Genomic DNA, 18,733 nt, shown 5'->3' with positions numbered 1-18,733 from the left:
TTGGCTAACATGGTGCCACTATTTAAGAAAAGTGATAAGGAAAATCCAGGGAACTACAGACTGTTGAGCCTGACTTTGGTGGTGGACAAGTTGTTGGAGGGAATCCTGAGGGACAGGATTTACATATATTTGGAAAGGCAAGGACTGATTAGGGATAGTGAACAAGGCTTTATGTGCGTCTCCCTAACTTGATTGGGTTTTCTGAAGAAGTAATGAAGATGATTGATGAGAGCAGAATGGTGGATATAAATCTATATGGACTTCAGTGAGGCATTTGACAGGTTTCTCATGGTAGATTGGTTAGCAAGGTCAGATCATATGGAATACAGGGAGAACTAGCCACTTGCATATAGAACTGGCTCAAATATAGAAGACAGAGGATGGTGGTACAGTGTTGCTGTTCAGAGTGGAGTCTGTGACCAGTGATGTACCACAAGAATCATAAGTTCATAAGATATAAAGGCAGAATTATGCTATTCAGCCCATTGAGTCTGCTCCACCATTCGATCATGGCTGATATTCTCCTCTGTCCCATTTTCCTGCCTTCTCCTCATAACCCTTCAACCCATTATCAATTAAAAACCTATCTAACTCCTCCATAAATTTACACACTGCCCCAGCTTCCACTGCACTTTGGGGTAGCGAATTCCACAGATTCACTACCATTTGATGAAGTAATTTCAACTCAACTCTGTTTAAAATTTGTTACCCCTTATCCTAAAACTATGACTTTTTGTCTTAGAATACCTGACAAGAGGAAGCATCTGCTCTACATCTATTTTATCCACAACTTTTATTATCTTGAATACCTCAATTTGATCGCCCCTCATTCTTCTAAATCCCAGAGAGTATTGACCTAAACTGTTCAATCTTTCTTCATATGACAAACTCCTCATCTCTGGGATCAATCTAGTGAACCTGCTCTGAACTGCCTCCAATGTCACTACATCCTTCCTCAAATAAGGGGACTAAAACTATGCATAATACTCGAGTGCAGTCTCAACCATGCCTTGCTTAGTTGGAACAATATTCCTTTAGCTATAAAAGCCAATATTTAATTCACTTACTTTATTTTCTGCTGTACCTGCGTACTATTTGTCTGTGACTCATGAACGAGGACACTCAGATCCCTCTGCATTGGAGCACCCCGGAGTCTCTCCCCTTTAGATAATAGGTCATCTTCCCATTTTACTCACCAAAATGCATGACATCACAGTTATCCCCTTTAATCTCCATCTACCATTTTGGTCCACTCTCTTAACCTACCTATATCCATTTCTAAAGTTCTTATTTCTTCATTGCAATTTACCATCTTGCCTAAGGGTGGCATGGTGGCTCAGTGGTTAGCACTGCTGCCTCACAGTGCCAGAGACCTGGGTTCAATTCCTGCCTCAGGCAACTGTCTGTATGGTGTTAGCACATTCTCCCCATGTCTAGGTGCTCTGGTTTCCTCTCACAGTCCAAAGATGTGCAGGTTAGGCGAATTGGCCATGCTAAATTGCCCGTAGTGTTAGGTGCATTAGGCGGGGGTGAATGTAGTGGAATAGATCTGGGTGGGTTGCTGTTCAGAGGGTCAGTGTGGACTTGTGTTGAAGGCCTGTTTCCACACTGTAAGGAATCTAATCTATTTTTGTGTTGTCCATACATTTGGCTATAGAGCCTTCTATCCTTGTATCCAAGTCATGAATGTAGATTGTAAATAGCTGGAATCCAAGGACCAAACTCTGTGACACTCAACTAGTTACTTTTTGCCATCAGAAAAAAAATATATTTATCTCCCCTCTCTGTCTTCAGTTCATTGACCAATCATCTATCCAGGCTAATAAATTACCCCTATATGATCCAATATGATCCAACCTTGTGAATTAATGTTTTGTTGGCCCCTTATCAAATGCCTTCTGGAAGTCCAGATAAATTACATTTACAGGATCCCCATCATCCACTTAATTTGTTACATCTTTGAAGAACTCTAGCAAATTATTAAAATATGATTTGCCCTTCATAAAATCATGCTGTCTCTGATGGATAGTATTTTGATTTTTCAAATGTCCTGGTATTGCTTCCTTGATAATTGACTCTAACACTTTTCCAATAACAGATGTTAAACTAACTGGCCTGTAATTTCCCATGTACTGCCTCCCTCCCTTTTTTAATAAGGACGTTAGCTGAAAATGTATTGCTGGAAAAGCGCAGCAGGTCAGGCAGCATCCAAGGAGCAGGAGAATCGACGTTTCGGGCATGAGCCTTTTTCAGGAATAGGGAAGAAGGGCTGAAGAAGGGCTCATGCCCTTCTCCTGCTCCTTGGATGCTGCCTGACCTGCTGCGCTTCTCCAGCAACACATTTTCAGCTCTGATCTCCAGCATTTGCAGTTCTCACTTTCTCCCCTAATAAGGACATTACACTAGCATTTTTCCAATCCACTAGAACCTTTCCCGTATCCAGGAAATTTTAGAATATTGTAATCAATGGATCCACTATCTCCACCACCACTTCCGCTAATACCTTAGGATGTAGGCCAACAGGCCTGGTGGACTTGTCTGCCTTAAATTCTAATAGTTTGTTGTGTACCTTTTCCCTATCAATATCAATTGTTCTAAGTCCTACCCTTTCTATTGCCTTTGACTTGCCTGTTCTAATAGGAATGGTATTATTGTCCTCCACTGTGAAACTGAGGTAAAGTATTGATTCAGCATTTCTGCCATCTCAGTTTTCCCCACTATTAACTCTCTGGTTTCACCTTCCAAGGGACCAACATTCCTCTTAGCAATTGTCTTCCCTTTAATATAAACATAGAAGTTTTTGCTATCCTTTTTGATATTTTGTGCTGTTTATATTTCGTAATTTACTTTAGCTCTTAGTAATTTTTATATTATCCCTTAGTTTATGTTTGAAAGTTCCAATATCTGCCAACCTGCCACTGGCCTTTGCAATATGGTATACCTTAGATTTTGACTTTATATTGTCCTTGGTCTCCTTGGTTAGCCATGGATTTTTTTTTACCCCCTTACCGTCATTCTTTACCACTGGGATATATTTTAATTGTGAGGAATTGACTAGCTCCTTCAACAAGTGCCACTACTAATCCACTATCTAACCTTTTAATCTTCCTGCCCCAATCTACTTGGACCAAATCTGTCCTCATACCTATGTAATTTCCTTTGTTTAATTGCAGAACACTACAGTGGGACTCCACTTTCTCACCACCAAACTGAATTTTATCATACTATGGTCACTACTTCCTAAAGGATCCTTAACTATGATGTAATTAATTAATCTCTCCTCATTACACAATACCAAATCCAGAGTAGCCTGCTCCCTGGTTGGTTCCACAACATACTGCTCCAAGAAACAATCTCTAACACATTCAATGAACTCTACCTCCAGGCAATCCTTGCCAATTTGATTCTTCCAATCTATGTGCATGTTAAAATCACCCATGATTATTGTCGTACCTTTCTTGCAAACCTCTAATATTTCCTGGTTTATACCGTGCCCACTGTAGATCTATTGTTTGGGGTCCTATAGATTACTCATAACAAGTACCTCTTCCCTTTGCTATTTCTTATTTCTACCCAGACTGATTCCGCATCTTGATCTCCCATGCTTATGTCATTTCTCATTACAACACTGATCCCTTCCTCCACCAGCAGGGCCACACTACCTCCTTTTCCTTTCAGTCTATCTTTCTGAAATACTGACTACCTCTGGAAATGCAATTCCCAGACCTGGTCTCCTTGTAACCATGCCTCAGTAATCCTACCAAATTGTATCCTTTTGTTTCTATTTGCTCTAATAACTCATTAATTTTGTTTCAAATGATTCATGCATTTAGATATAAAGCTTTGACTAATCTTTTATAATTCCTTGGCATATAAAAACATTCACCTGTTCTGTCCCTCACTTTTATATTCTGGTAACAATCTGTCATATTGCTAACCTGCACTCTTACCTCCTTCTTTAATTTAGGTTTTCAAATTTCCCCTACAACTGAATCCTCTCATCCACCCTCCAATTTAATTTAAAGCCCTGTCTACAGCCCTAGTTATGCGATTCGCTAGGACTCTGGCCCCAGCGCAGTTCAGATGAAGACCGTCCTATTGGAACAGGTCCCATGTTCTCCAGTACTGGTGCCACTGTCCCATGAATTCATCCCATTTTCCCACAACAATCTTTAAGCCACTCATTTACCTGCTTAATCCTATTGACCCTGTGCCAATTAGCTCATGGTTCAGGTAATAATCCAGAGGTTATTACTTTTTTGGTTCTGCTTTTTAATTTAGATCCTAACTGTTCATATTCCCTTAGCAGAACCTCTTCCCTACTTTTATCTATGCCGTCAGGACCCACGGGGCCCACAATCACTGGATCTTTCCCCTCCCACTCCAAGATCCTCTGCAACTCAGATGAGATATCCTAAACCTGAGCACCAGGCAAGCAACACAACTGATGGGACTCTCAAACCTGGTCACTGAGCACAGTGGATATGCCCCTAACTATACTATCTCCAATTACAACAATATTTCTCTTCTCTCCACCTACTTGAATAGCTCCCTGCACCACAGTGCTGCAGTTAGTTGGCTCATCCTCCCTGCAGACCCCTTTCCTGTCCACACAGAGCAAGACTGTCAAACCTGTTGGGCAAGGACAGGCGCTGAGGCTCCTGCAACTCGACCTGCCTCACTCATAGCCAGACTGTCCAGTCCCTGATCACTGGCTGAATTCAGGTGTGACCGTCTCCTGAAACACAGGGTCTAGGTAACTTCCCCTCTTCCTGATGTGTCGCAACATCTGAAGCTGAGAATTCATCTCATCAACTCAGAGCCAGACTTTCTCAAGCAACGAACATTTACTCCAGATAGGGTCACTGGGAACCACAGTGGGGTCCATCAGCTTCCAAATCATGCAGGAACAACACATCACCTGACCCTCCATGCTTATTTTATTTAACTAGTTTTGAATTTGGAGTTTTAAAAATGTTTTAATTTGTTTTTATATCTCTGCTTATGACCTCAATCAGAATGGAAGTTAAAACCAATAATTTAATGAAGATTCAATTTAACACAGATTCAAGTTTAACAGATTCCCTATTAGTCAATCAAATCACAGCCTTCCTGTGATGTCACGTTTCAGAACCTCCTTCAGTTAAAACACTCAGAATCAGAAACTCTTACATTCCCTGGCTACCTTCCAGTTTGCTCTGACTCAGCTCCACTCCTGAAGTGAAGGCCACAAATCCCCAAAGAAAGTTTTATGCCACTTAACTTCCCAGGCAGCTCTCTGGCTCACTCCTGCTCAGCTTTGCTTCTGAAGGATCAGTGCTGAGTCCACTGCTTTTTGTCATTTATATACAGGATTTAGATTTGGACATAGGAGGCATGGTTAATAAGTTTGCAGATGACACCAAAATTGGTGGTGTAGTGGACAATGAAGAAGGTTACCTCAGAGTACAAACCCACCGACTCTCACAGCTACCTGGATTACACCTTTTCCCACCCCACCTCTTGCAAAAATGCCATCCCGTATTACCAATTCCTCCGCCTCCGCCATATCTGCTCCCAGGAGGACCAGTTCCACCACAGAACACACCAGATGGGCTCCTTCTTTAGAGACTGCAATTTCCCTTCCGTGTGGTTAAAGATGCCCTCCAATGCATCTCGTCCACATCCCACACCTCAGCCCTCAGACCCCACCCCTCCAACCGTAACAAGGACAGAACGCCCCTGGTGCTCACCTTCCACCCTACAAACCTTCGCATAAACCAAATCATCCGCTGACATTTCCACCACCTCCAAAAAGACCCCACCACCAGGGATATATTTCCCTCCCCACCCCTTTCTGCCTTCTGCAAAGACAGTTCCCTCCGTGACTACCTGGTCAGGTGCACGCCCCCCTACGACCCACCCTCCCATCCTGGCACTTTCCCTTGCCACCGCAGGAACTGTAAAACCTGTGCCCACACCTCCTCCCTCACCTCTATCCAAGGCCCTAAAGGAGCCTTCCAATCCATCAAAGTTTTACCTGCACATCCACTAATATCATTTATTGTATCCGTTGCTCCCGATGCGGTCTCCTCTACACTGGGGAGACTGGGCGTCTCCTAGCAGAGTGCTTTAGGGAACATCTCCGAGATACCCACACCAATTAACCACACCGCCCTGTGGCCCAACATTTCAACTCCCCCTCCCACTCTGCCGAGGACATGGAGGTCCTGGGCCTCCTTCACCGTCGCTCCCTCACCACCAGACGCCTGGAGGAAGAACGCCTCATCTTTCGCCTCGGAATACTTCAACCCCAAGGCATCAATGTGGACTTCAACAGTTTCCTCATTTCCCTTTCTCCCACCTCACCCTAGTCCCAAACTTCCAGGTCAGCACTGTCCCCATGATTTGTCCTACCTGCCTATCTTCTTTTCCACCGATCCACTCCACCCTCCTCCATGACCTATCACCTTCATCCCCTCCCCCACTCACCTATTGTACTCAATGCTACTTTCTCCCCACTCCCACCCTCCTCTAGCTCATCTCTCCATGCTTCAGGCTCTCTGCCTTTATTCCTGATGAAGGGCTTTTGCCCGAAACGTCGATTTTACTGCTCCTCAGATGCTGCCTGAACCGTTGTGCTCTTCCAGCACCACTAATCCAGAATCTGGTTTCCAGCATCTGCAGTCATTGTTTTTACCCCTTATGGGAAAGTCTAGGACCAAAGAGTATAGTCTCAGTATAATGGCATGCTAATTAAGACTGAGATGAGGAGGAATTTCTTCTCTTGGAAGGTTCTGTTTTGAACTCCTTGTCACAGAGAGCTGTGAGGACAGGATTCTTATATATACTTAAGATTGAGATAGATAGCTAAGTTGTTGATCAGATGGGGAATCAAAGGTTAAGTGTAAAGAGCAGGAAAGTGGACTTGAAGAATTTCAGATCACCCATGATCCTTCCAATGGTGGAATAGATTCTATTCCTGTTCCTATCTCTTATGGTTTTATGGACTAATGGTTTCACAAACAGAATTTTCATTTGGCCTTAAAGGTGCCTGTGATAACCGAACTAATCCATGGAACTGATGAACATTGTTTATTGAGAGAAGTGATGTAATTGTAAGACTAATTTCTTGGACTAATCAAAGAAATAAATATCTAGCCAACTCAACTATAATAAAGAACAACTTGAAGATGCTGGTGTTGGACTGGAGTGTGCAAAGTTAAAAATCACACAACACCAGGTTATAGTCCAACAGGTTTAATTGGAAGCGCTAGCTTTCGGAGCGACGCTCCTTCATCAGGTGTTAGCTTCCAATTAATCCTATTGGACTAAAACCTGGTGTTGTGTGATTTTTACATAATAAAGAACAGAAGGAACTGAACTTCGAAACCATAACTGATAAAATTAATTACCAGAACTATTAAAGCTGAGAATACAAGAAAATGCAGGTATTGGAACGAGTGTGCAGATCCAATCAACAGCTGAATGACAGTTTTAGTTGTGAAGACATGCAGACAATGAGGACATTGAATGGGCTTGAAATAGTAATTTATAAGAATTTAAAGAAAAATATGTTGAACAACTTTCGGTATTCCATATTGTCGACTACAAGAATACACAAGCACTTCCAGTAGGAAGTGCTTGTCTTTGTGATTTTCATGAAAACTAATTTGGCATTTTTGTTGATTTGAGTTATACAGTTTCAAGTTTTGTTCCGAGATTTCCATTGTTTTCTCAAGTTGGTGAATTTCACCTTAATTTGTATTGCGTCTATTTTGATTTTTCAAATGCAACCAACATCCGATCAAAAGCATTGTCAAAAGATTATTTTATTATTACAGCATTGGTGAATAGCATAAAGGCAGCACGGTGGCTCAGTGGATTGCACTGCTGCCTCACAGTGCCAGGGATCCTGGTTTGATTCCAACCTTTGGTGACTGCCTGTATGGAGTTACATTGTTCTCCCTGTGTCTGTGTGGGTTTCTACTGGGTGCTTTGGTTTCCTTTCACAGTCCAAAGATGTGCAGATTAAGTGGATTGGTCACGCTAAATTGCTCTATATTGTGCAGGCTGGCAGATTAGCCATGGTAAAATTCAGGGATAGGATGGGGGTGCTAGGTCTGGGTGGAATGCGTTTTGGAGAGTTGGTGCAGACATGATGGCCAAATGGCCTCTTTTCACATTATAATGATTCACCAGATATCAAATGACCAGCACTCGAGAAACTGTTATGCAATTTAAATTAAACGTCTTGTCAAGCTGCTCTATTCTGCAATCATAATGGCCTATATTTCATGACATGATCTGTTCTGCCAGTAGTTTGTCCATTTGGTCAACTTGGTAAATTGTCAGCTCATTCTTGGTGAAGCAAGATAGCTGACAGATAAAAATTGGAAAGGCTGTCTGTAGTGACATAGGTGAGCCCAATTCCATCTTCAATCTGTCCTGCAAATGGGTGAGTTGCCTATCTAACTGACTTCTACATAATGGAGGCTCTCAGATACCTCCTCCTATCTCCCCCAGATCATTGAACACTAGGCTACTGTAGCCACAATGATCACTAGATCCTTGATTCATAGAGTCACACAGCACGGAACCAGACCATCTCATTTCATCTGGGGATCACTCTCTGACTTGCCTCCAAGCTCATAGTCCCCCAACCCTGCATAGCCCACTTCTGCCTCCTTCCCAAAAACTCCCAACAGCCCCATGTCCACAGCCTCACAGCATCTTCCCTGACAATCACTGAAGGTGTAATACCTGCTGTTTACTTCCTCCCTCCTCACCATCCAAGACCCCAAACAGGTGAAGCAATGATTAACCTGCACTTCACTCAATCTAGTCTACTGTTTTCACTGCTCACAATGTGGTCTGCTCTATATAGGGGGGGATGAAATGCAGAAAGGGCAACTACTTTGCAGAACACCTACATTGTATCCACTAAAATAATGGCAAGCTTCCTGCCACTTCAACATACTACCGTGTTTCCTGCCTCCGTCTTAGGCATCTGCAGTGCTCCAGCGAAGCTAAGTGCAAGTTGCAACAACAGCACCATACTTTCCACTTGTGGACCCTGCAGCTTTTAAGACTCAATATTGAATCAAGTAATATTAGAGCCTGAGCACCTTCTCCTGTGTTAGTACCCCAACCCACACATCCCAGGCCTTGTCATTACATGAGCCACAAACAACCCATTGTCAGCCATAATTAGTCCTGATTAGCGGCTATTCATTCTTCCAGGCTGACTTTTACCCATTCCTTTGTTTGTCCAACTGTTTTTCTCTCACTCTAGGTTCCATCTCTACCTATTGTTTACTCTTCACTCTCCCCAACCCAGCTTCTGTAGACATTAACACCTTTCCCAGCTACAATCAGTTCTGAAGGACCTGAAACATTGACCCTGCTTTCTCTCCACATATGCAGCCAGATCTGCTGACATTTTCCTTCAATTCTCGTTTTTGTGTCAAAAGATAATTGCATTTGCATCATTTGAAAACTTCAAGATCCATATCCTGGGTTTTCAACTTGTAAACTTTTCATTATCAGGGCCATCATAAAACTAAGTCATTTGGATTAATGAGCACTAATATTGGTCCAGACCAAAGGAGTAGAAAATGTGTTGCTGGAAAAGCGCAGCAGGTCAAGGCAGCATCCAAGGAGCAGGAGAATCGATGTTTCGGGCATGAGCCCTTCTTCAGGAATGAGGAGAGTGTGCCAAGCAGGCCAAGATAAAAGGTAGGGAGGAGGGACTTGGGGGAGGGGCGATAGGTAGAAGGAGGTTAAGGGGAGGGTGATAGGCCGGAGTGGGGGTGGGGGTGGAGAGGTCAGGAAGAAGATTGCAGGTTAGGAAGGTGGTGCTGAGTTCGAGGGTTGGGACTGAGACAAGGTGAGGGGGAGGGGAAATGAGGAAACTGGAGAAATCTGAGTTCATCCCTTGTGTTGGAGGGTTCCTAGGTAGAAGATGAGGTGCTCTTCCTCCAGCTGTCGTGTTGCTATGGTCTGGCGATGGAGGAGCCCAAGGACCTGCATGTCCTTGGTGGAGTGGGAGGGGGAGATGAAGTGTTGAGCCACGGGTTGGTTGGTCCAGGTGTCCCAGAGGTGTTCTCTGAAACGTTCCGTAAGTAGGCGGCCTGTCTCCCCAATATAGAGGAGGCCACATCGGGTTCAGCGGATGCAGTAAACGATGTGTGTGGAGGTGCAGGTGAATTAGTGGTGGATATGGAAGGATATACACATCCAGTCCCTGTACACCTCCATCCCGAAGGACTCAAAGCCCTCCGCTTCTTCTTTTCCCGCCGTACCAACCAGTACCCTTCCACTGACACCCTCCTTCGACTGACTGAACTGGTCCTCACTCTGAACAACTTCTTTTTCCAATCCTCCCACTTCCTCCAAACCAAAGGAGTAGCCATGGCACCCGCATGGGCCCCAGCTATGCCTGCCTCTTCGTCGGATATGTGGAACAGTCCATCTTCCGCAGCTACACTGGCACCTTTTCCTCTGCTACATCGATGATTGTATTGGCACTGCCTCGTGCTCCCATGAGGAGGTTGAACAGTTCATCCACTTTACTAACACCTTCCACCCTGACTTCAAATTTACTTGACCGTCTCAGACTCCTCCCTCCCCTTCCTAGACCTCTTCATTTCTATCTCGGGCGACCGAATCAACACGGACATTTACTATAAACTGACCGACTCCCACAGCTAGCTAGACTACACCTCCTCCCACCCTGCCCCCTGTAAAAACGCCACCCCATATTCCCAACTCCTTTGTCTCCGCCACATCTGCTCCCAGGAGGACCAGTTTCAATACCGAACAACCCAGAAGGCCTCCTTCTTCAAAAACCGCAATTTCCCCTCAGACATGATCGATGATGCTCTCCACCGCATGTCCTCCACTTCCCACTCCTTCGCCCTTGAGCCCCGCCCCTCCAATCGCCGCCAGTACAGAACCCCACCGGTCCTCACCTACCACCCCACCAACCTCCATATATATCATATCATCCTTCGTCATTTCCGCCACCTCCAAACGGACCCCACCACCAGGGATATATTTCCCTCCCCTCCTCTATCAGCATTCTGAAAAGACCACTCCCTTCGTGACTCCCTTGTCAGGTCCACACCCCCCACCAACCCAACCTTCACTCCCAGCACCTTCCCCGGCAACTGCAAGAAATGCAAAACTTGCGCCCACATCTCCTCCCTTACTTCCCTCCAAGGCCCCAAGGAATCCTTCCATATCTGCCACAAATTCACCTGCACCTCCACACACATCATTTACTGCATCCACTGCACCCGATGTGGCCTCCTCTATATTGGGGAGACAGGCTGCCTATTTGTGGAACGTTTCAGAGAACACCTCTGGGATACCTGGACCAACCAGCCCAACCACCCCATGGCTCAACACTTCAACTCCCCCTCCCACTCCACCAAGGACATGCAAGTCCTTGGGCTCCTCCATCGCCAGACCATAGCAACATGACAGCTAGAGGAAGAACGCCTCATCTTCCGCCTAGGAACCCTTCAACTACAAGGGATGAACTCAGATTTCTTCAGTTTCCTCATTTCCCCTCCCCCCCACCTTGTCTCAGTCCCAACCCTTGAGCTCAGCACCATCTTCCTAACCTGCAATCTTCTTCCTGACCTCTCCGCCCCCACCCCTACTCCGGCCTATCACCCTCACCTTAACCTCCTTCCACCTATCGCCCCTCCCCCAAGTCCCTCCTCCCTACCTTTTATCTTAGCCTGCTTGGCACACTCTCCTCATTCCTGAAGAAGGGCTCATGCCCAAAACGTCGATTCTCCTGCTCCATGGATGCTGCCTGACCTGCTGCGCTTTTCCAGCAACACGTCTGATCTCCAGCATCTGTAGTCCTCAATTTCTCCCAGACCAAAGGAGTAGCCATGGCTACCCGCTTGGGCCCAGCTATGCCTGTTTATTTGTCAGTCATGTGAAATATTCCATCTTCCGCACCTACACTGGCACCATTCTCCACCTTTTCCCCTGCCACATTGCTGACTGTATCGGCTCCACCTCGTGCTCCCACAACGAGGCTGAACAGTTCACCAACTTCATCAACATGTTCTACCCCGACTTTAAGTTCACCTGGACCAATTTGGACATGTCCCTCCCCTTCCTGGACCTCTCCATCTCCATCAACAGTGACCAACTCAACATGGACATCTTCTACAAATCTACTGACTCCCACAGCTACCAGGACTACACCTCCTCCCACCCTGCCTCCTGTAAAACTGCTATCCCTTATTTCCAATTCCTCAGCCTTTGCTCCCAGCAGGGCCAATTCCACCACAGAACATCCCGGAAGACGTCCTTCTTCAAAGACGGCAAATAATCCTCCCATATGGTCGATGATGCCCTCCAGTGCATTTCATCCACTTCCCGTACCTCCGCCCTTGAATGCCACCCCTCCAACTGCAACAATGGCAGGAGCTGGTCCTCACCATCCACCCCACCAATCTCTGCTACATCATATCATACTGTGCCATTTCTGCCACCTACCAACGGACCCTGCCACCAGAGATATATTTCCCTCCCTACCCCTATCTGTGTTCTGTAAAGCCCATTCCCTCCATGACTCTCTTGTCAAGTCCACACCCCCCACCAATCCACCTTCCCCTCCTGGCACCTTTCCCTGCCAACGCAAGAATTGTAAAACCTGCACCCACAACCCCCACCCACCCCAAACCTCCATCCAAGGCCCCAAAGAAGCTTTCCAAATCCATCAGAGACTTACCTGCACCTCCACACACGTTATTACTGTATCCATTGCTCCCGATACGGTCTCCTCTATATTGGGGAGACAGGATGCCTACTTGTATAATGCTTCAGAAAACATCTCTGGGACACCCGCACCAACCAACCCCATAGCCTTGTGACCAAACACTTTAACTCTCCCTTCCAGTCTGCCAAGGACATGCAGGTCCTGGGCCTCCTCCATCACCAAACCCTAACAGCCGATGCCCAGAGGAAGAATGCCTCATCTTCTGCCTTGGGACCCTCCAATCACATGGGATTAATGTGGATTTCACCAATTTCCTCTTTTCCCCTCCCTCCCACCTTATCCCAGATCCAACCTTCCAATTCAGCACCATCCTCTTGACCTGTCCATCTTCCTTCCCATCTATCCGCTCCACCCTCCTCTCCGACCTATCACAAACGTTCCCACCTTCATCAACCATCGCATTCTCAGCTACCTTCCCCCCCAACCCCAAACCCCTCCCATTTATCTCTCAGTCCCCTTGGCCAACAAGCCTCATTCCCGATGTAAGATTAATTCCCGAAACGTCGATTGTCTTGCTCCTTGGATGCTGCCTGACCTGCTGTGCTTTTCCTCTTGTTGGAAAGTCTAGAACTGGAGGTCACTGTTTTAAAATCAGAGGTCACCATTTAAAATAATAAAAAGGGTTTTTTTCTCTCTCTCTCTTTCAGAGGATTGAGAGCCTTTGGAACTCTCTTCCTGAAAAGTTGGTGGGAGCAGAGTTATTGAATATTTTTAGTGCAGAGGTAGATGGACAAATAACGTGCAATGTGTCCAGTAAGTCAGAAATGGATTGCTGCTCAAACATATAATTTATTTGGTTATCAATGCTTAATCAGTAGCAACATAACAGGCCATTGCAGTTTTAACACACAACATGTTTCCTGAATGTTTACTAAATCATAAATTGCAAACACATTATCATGCATGTTTCCTTGCTTGAATTTTTCAGGAATTAATATTGACAAGGCCATACTTTTGCTGCTCCTAAATACTCAAAGAGGTGAAGGTCGGACTCCTCCATAAAACACTGAAGCTTTCTGGTGATTTTTTTTTCATTCATTCAGGGGATATGGGTATCACTGGCTGGACCAGCATTTATTGCCCATCCCTAAGTGTCCTCAAGAAGATTGAATTAAGCTGCCTTCTTGAACTGCTGCAGTTCCACAACTGGATTCATGTAAGCCATGTTGTGACGTGGACTGAGGTGGACAAAGTTTAAAAATCATACAATACCAGGTTATAGTCCAATAGGTTTATTTGGAAGCACAAGCTTTTGGAGTGCTCGTACTTCCAAACAAAGCTGTTGGACTCTAACCTAGTGTTGTGTGATTTTTAACTGTATTAATTAAAGACATCTACATAGTTGGCTTATAAAAGGGGTGTGATTTTTTTATTAAATTGATATTGATATTTGAGTTGATCAGGTCTTTTTTTCTACACATTTCTCCATAACCTCCAACCTGAACAGCCCTTTCCAAATGCATAAAAGGCCAAGACCGGAGGGATCATCCATAAGGAGCAAGTGAGGACTGCAGATGCTGGAGACCAGAGTTGAAAAATGTGGTGCTGGAAAACACAGCAGGCCAGGCAGCATCCGAGGAGCAGGAGAATCAACGTTTCGGGCATAAGCCCTTCTTCCTGAAGGATCATCCATAATGCAAATGTGTGCATGTATGCACAGATTCAGAGTGTCATCACCTGTCATGACAGGAGAAGCAGCCTCGTGCATCGATAATGCCATTGGATAAGCTATGGTGAGGTGGAGGCCGGGACCCCAGCGGGAGCATTTGGAGATCAGCTGCATGGGAACATCAGGAGACAAGTCCTGCTCTTGGAGTACTGGGAGGTAAGATCTACTCTGGAAGAGGTGATTGGGCTGAGTCTTCCAACAGAGTGGCAGGACATGAGGGTACCTTCTCTAGAAGTGACATACAGGAGATGCCCATGCCAGAAGTGGGGAGAGAGCAGGTTTGTCTGTGGTGGCCAGCTTTCTTTATGTTGATAAGGCTGAGGAAGCTTCGGAGGCCGCAGAAGAGTGGAAATTGGATCGAATTCGCCAAGAGAACAAAAAATTCATGTTATTCTGCCATGCAGAACTTTATTTTACATCTAAGTTGGCTCCTAGCCATCATTTGAGAATGTCAGTTTTCTTTTTGTTCCTTGTGCCCAGAAATGAAATTCAAAGGAAATCCAGTCAAATAAGGCTGTCTTCTTCAACCCATTATTTCAGCATGTTCCTGCACCACTGATCTTACATTTTCATTCTTCCATGAGATATGTGTGTCACTAGTAAAACCATTGTTTGTTGCCTATCCCTAATTGCCCTTGAAGTACTTCGAATTATAGAGTCATAGAGATGTACAGCACGAAAACAGGCCTTTTGGTCCAACTTGTCCATACTGGCCAGATATCCTAACCTAATCTAGTCCCATTTGCCAGCACTTGGCCCATATCCCTCTAAACCCTTCCTATTCATATAGCATTTTGAACGGTATAATTGTACCAGCCTCCACAACTTCCTCTGGCAGCTCATTCCATACCTGCACCACCATCTGCGTGAAGAAGTTGCCCCTTAAGTCCCTTTTATATCTTTCACCTCTCACCCTAAATGTATGCCCTCTAGTTCTGGACTCTCCCACCCCAGGAAAAGACCTTGTCTATTTGTCCTACCCATGCCCCTCATGATTTTAACAGATTTCAGCCAAAAGAAGTGAAATAGCTGGTGCAGACTTGGGCAATTTTATGATTCTATATGCAAAGAGAAGTGAATTGTTCAAAGTGGTGAGGAAGAACTGGAGAGACTGATCCAGATCTTAGTGAAATCAAAAGACAGATAAATTCACCCTCGCTGTTTTTCTCAGGCCAATAAAATGTTTCTCATATTCCACCCCTAAGGTTAATATTTCTGAGCTGATGATTTCAGGCACCCCCATTCAGGGCTGGTGAACATCCATTTCTTCCTGCTATTTGAGGAAGGAGAATCTCCCTCCTCACACTCTTGTCTTTCATCAGGTCTACAAGGAAGCATCAGTAAACCTGGGAGATACACTTGCAGTGCTAAATTATGGTAATACAAATAAAGTGAATGCTATATTTTTTCGGAAGGTCTATTCTTGCTTTGAGTAGCCCTCTGAAAACCTGCTGGAAATAGAACCCAGAAGTAGGTGATCTTTCTTTTTCTAATGTGAATCAGTGAGAGACCCTCCAGTTAAATTTAAGAGGAACTTGGGAATTTAAATTCCTTGAGCCAGATACTGATGAGTGAGTATATTTGACACTTGTGTCATGCCCCTCAACTTTCTTAAATGTACTCTGGGGTTGAATTCTACCCCAGAGGTTTCTTTATATGCCTCAGGAAATTAAGGGCCACCTCACTCTAAGAACAGCATTATCTTTTATTAACTTGTATGCTTTTCAAATCTTACACGAAAAATGAATTAACAACAGTTTTTTTTAAGGTAAGAAAACCTATGGAACCTCACAATATTTTCTTTCTGATCTATTAATATATATATATATAAAACCCGAGACAGAAAATTGGTTGCCTGAATCAATCATACCCAGAAATCCTTTTAATATTTGAATTTACAACTTGTTATATTTCTATTATGGTTAACTTCAATTAATTGGTTGAAAATGTTTACCTGCTTTAATTTATTGAAAAATTGTGTATAATTCAGAAGTACTTTAATTCAGATATTAAAATTTGCATTTGTAATTTAACATGTTTTCATTGGAATACATCTGAAGTGAATACAATGTTTCCTGTGTCAGGTATTTCTGTAGCATTGAAGTAAATGCAGAATTTCTATTAGGTTACTGTTGGATTAATACTCTGGGTTCTAAGCAAATACTTGGAGTGAATTAAGACTAGATATCTTGTGTTTCAATTGCACAAGCTTGTGCAAAATGTAAACTCCTAAATGATCACCTTTCCTGCATGCTTTTCTGCTCCAACTGTTATCTTCTATGTATTTCCATGATGTGCAATGTATTAAGATGATGTGATAGATTGTGTCAGAATTGCATAATGTTGCATGCTGAAGACATGTCGACAGTGAACCTGGCATAGACTTTCTTGTTGACAGGTGTAGTAGATTAGTCTTTTGTAGCCTGGCGAGTACAGTCTATAATCTCTTGGATACTGGTAAAGCAAGCAAGTATAGCTACTACAAACCTTTCAGCTCACTGTGGGTTTTTGCATCCATGGAAAATGTAAAGTATTGGTTGGTCCTGGATGGGGATGCAGAGAGGGCTAAAATGGGCACTAAGCTCCTAATGCTCAGTTAACCTGCTCCTGTTAATTGCATCAGGGCAGCTTTTGATCTACGTGTTCAGGGCTAATTGTATTGTTCAATGGCTGGATAAATCAGCAAGAGGCTAATGTTGCAAATGGTCAGCGTCACAAGTGATTAGCATCACATAAAGATAGCTTGCCCTGCTCAAAGCTATTCTGCAACATGTAAAATAAATGTGTTTCATGGTTGGAGTAACTTCTGGGAGTTTTAATTGAAGACAATCTGAGCTGGAGAAGAGGAAAGTATAGCACAAAACCGGAGAAAACAAGTGCAAATGTTTTCAATTGCTGATTGGAGGTCTTAATGGAGGAGATGGAAGGGAGATGCTGGCAGTGGGAAGGCCAAAATAATCAAGAAGGACAATGCTAGGAGGACCTACATTTAGCGCAAGGATCAATCCTTGAATGGTAAAGATCAGTGATGCAATCTTGAAATACCATTTCCCAATTACTGCACCAATCATCTTAGCCACAAGCTGCTTGCTTGAAACCCTACAGTCTTCAAGATGTAGGGCCACCCATATTGCTTTTAAGAAGCGTGTACTAGGTTTTTGACTCTTGAACAGTGATAGTGCAGTGATATGATTCCAAATGAGATGAAATGTCATTTGGTGGGAAACTTGTGGGTGGTGGTAGTGGCAAAAATTACATTTCTGATAACTCTTGAGAAATTAAACAAAAAAGACAAAAAAAAAGCAATTTCTTAGCTCCAAAATATGTGCTATCTCAATTCTTTATGCCTGAAACCAACCAATCAAAGTTTTATTTTAGGGTCAGATACTGGCCATCAGTCTGATCTGTTGAGATAAATCACTGTGGAGTGCCATTTAGATCACAAGACCATAATTTGGTGGCTGCTTGGTTTGAGTGGAAGCTCAGCCACCCTAAAGGCACTACAGTTAGCAGTAGGAGCAATAAACGCATGAGTGAGATGTTAAGTCAAATCATGAATTTAAAGTGTGGCTGTCTGTCCATTGGATTGGGAGGGCCTGCTATCAACCCAGACATATTATTGTCTGTTTAAAGGTAGAGTTTGCCTTTCCATGGTCACGTTACTAAACAAATCAAGATTAGTATTCTATAAAGATCTCAATGGCATAAGACTTAAAGATATTTTTGAAATGCACTTCAAAAATGAAGGTAGTGGCACTAGGAAATTCAGCTGCCATGTTTATTTATAGTACCACAAACAGTACATTGTGTCATTCACACCCAATGCTTTTACACAAATTGCACAGATCCTTGTAGAATTTTGAGACAGCCGAGCTACAGTTTTCAGTTGTTACAATTTCAAAATAAAGTCTGGTTCTGAAAAACCACGAGAGACAATGTTGCTTTAAACATGCGGATAATTACTGCATCATATAACTGAGGTTTTGTTGAGACAAACTTTATTAAAGCTATACTGAATGACCCATCATGGTTTATGTTGGAATAGCATACAACACTAATTAAAGATTGAATAGAGAGAATGATTTAATTAGCATGGGTCTTCTATTCCAGTATGAAATCTGCTGGACTATTCATGACAGCTAGTAATACATTATTTCGAATGTACCAGTTTACATTGTTATCAGATATGTTTCTGCTTGATTTATTGTTGTCAGAAAAAAAGTTTACTTTAAAATGTTATTTATTGGTTCCATTTGTAAAAATAAGAATGATCTTTA

The sequence above is a fragment of the Hemiscyllium ocellatum genome, chromosome 6 (genome assembly GCF_020745735.1).
Source record: "Hemiscyllium ocellatum isolate sHemOce1 chromosome 6, sHemOce1.pat.X.cur, whole genome shotgun sequence".
NCBI classification, from domain to species: Eukaryota; Metazoa; Chordata; class Chondrichthyes; order Orectolobiformes; family Hemiscylliidae; genus Hemiscyllium; species Hemiscyllium ocellatum.
This window is presented reverse-complemented; position numbering follows the sequence as displayed.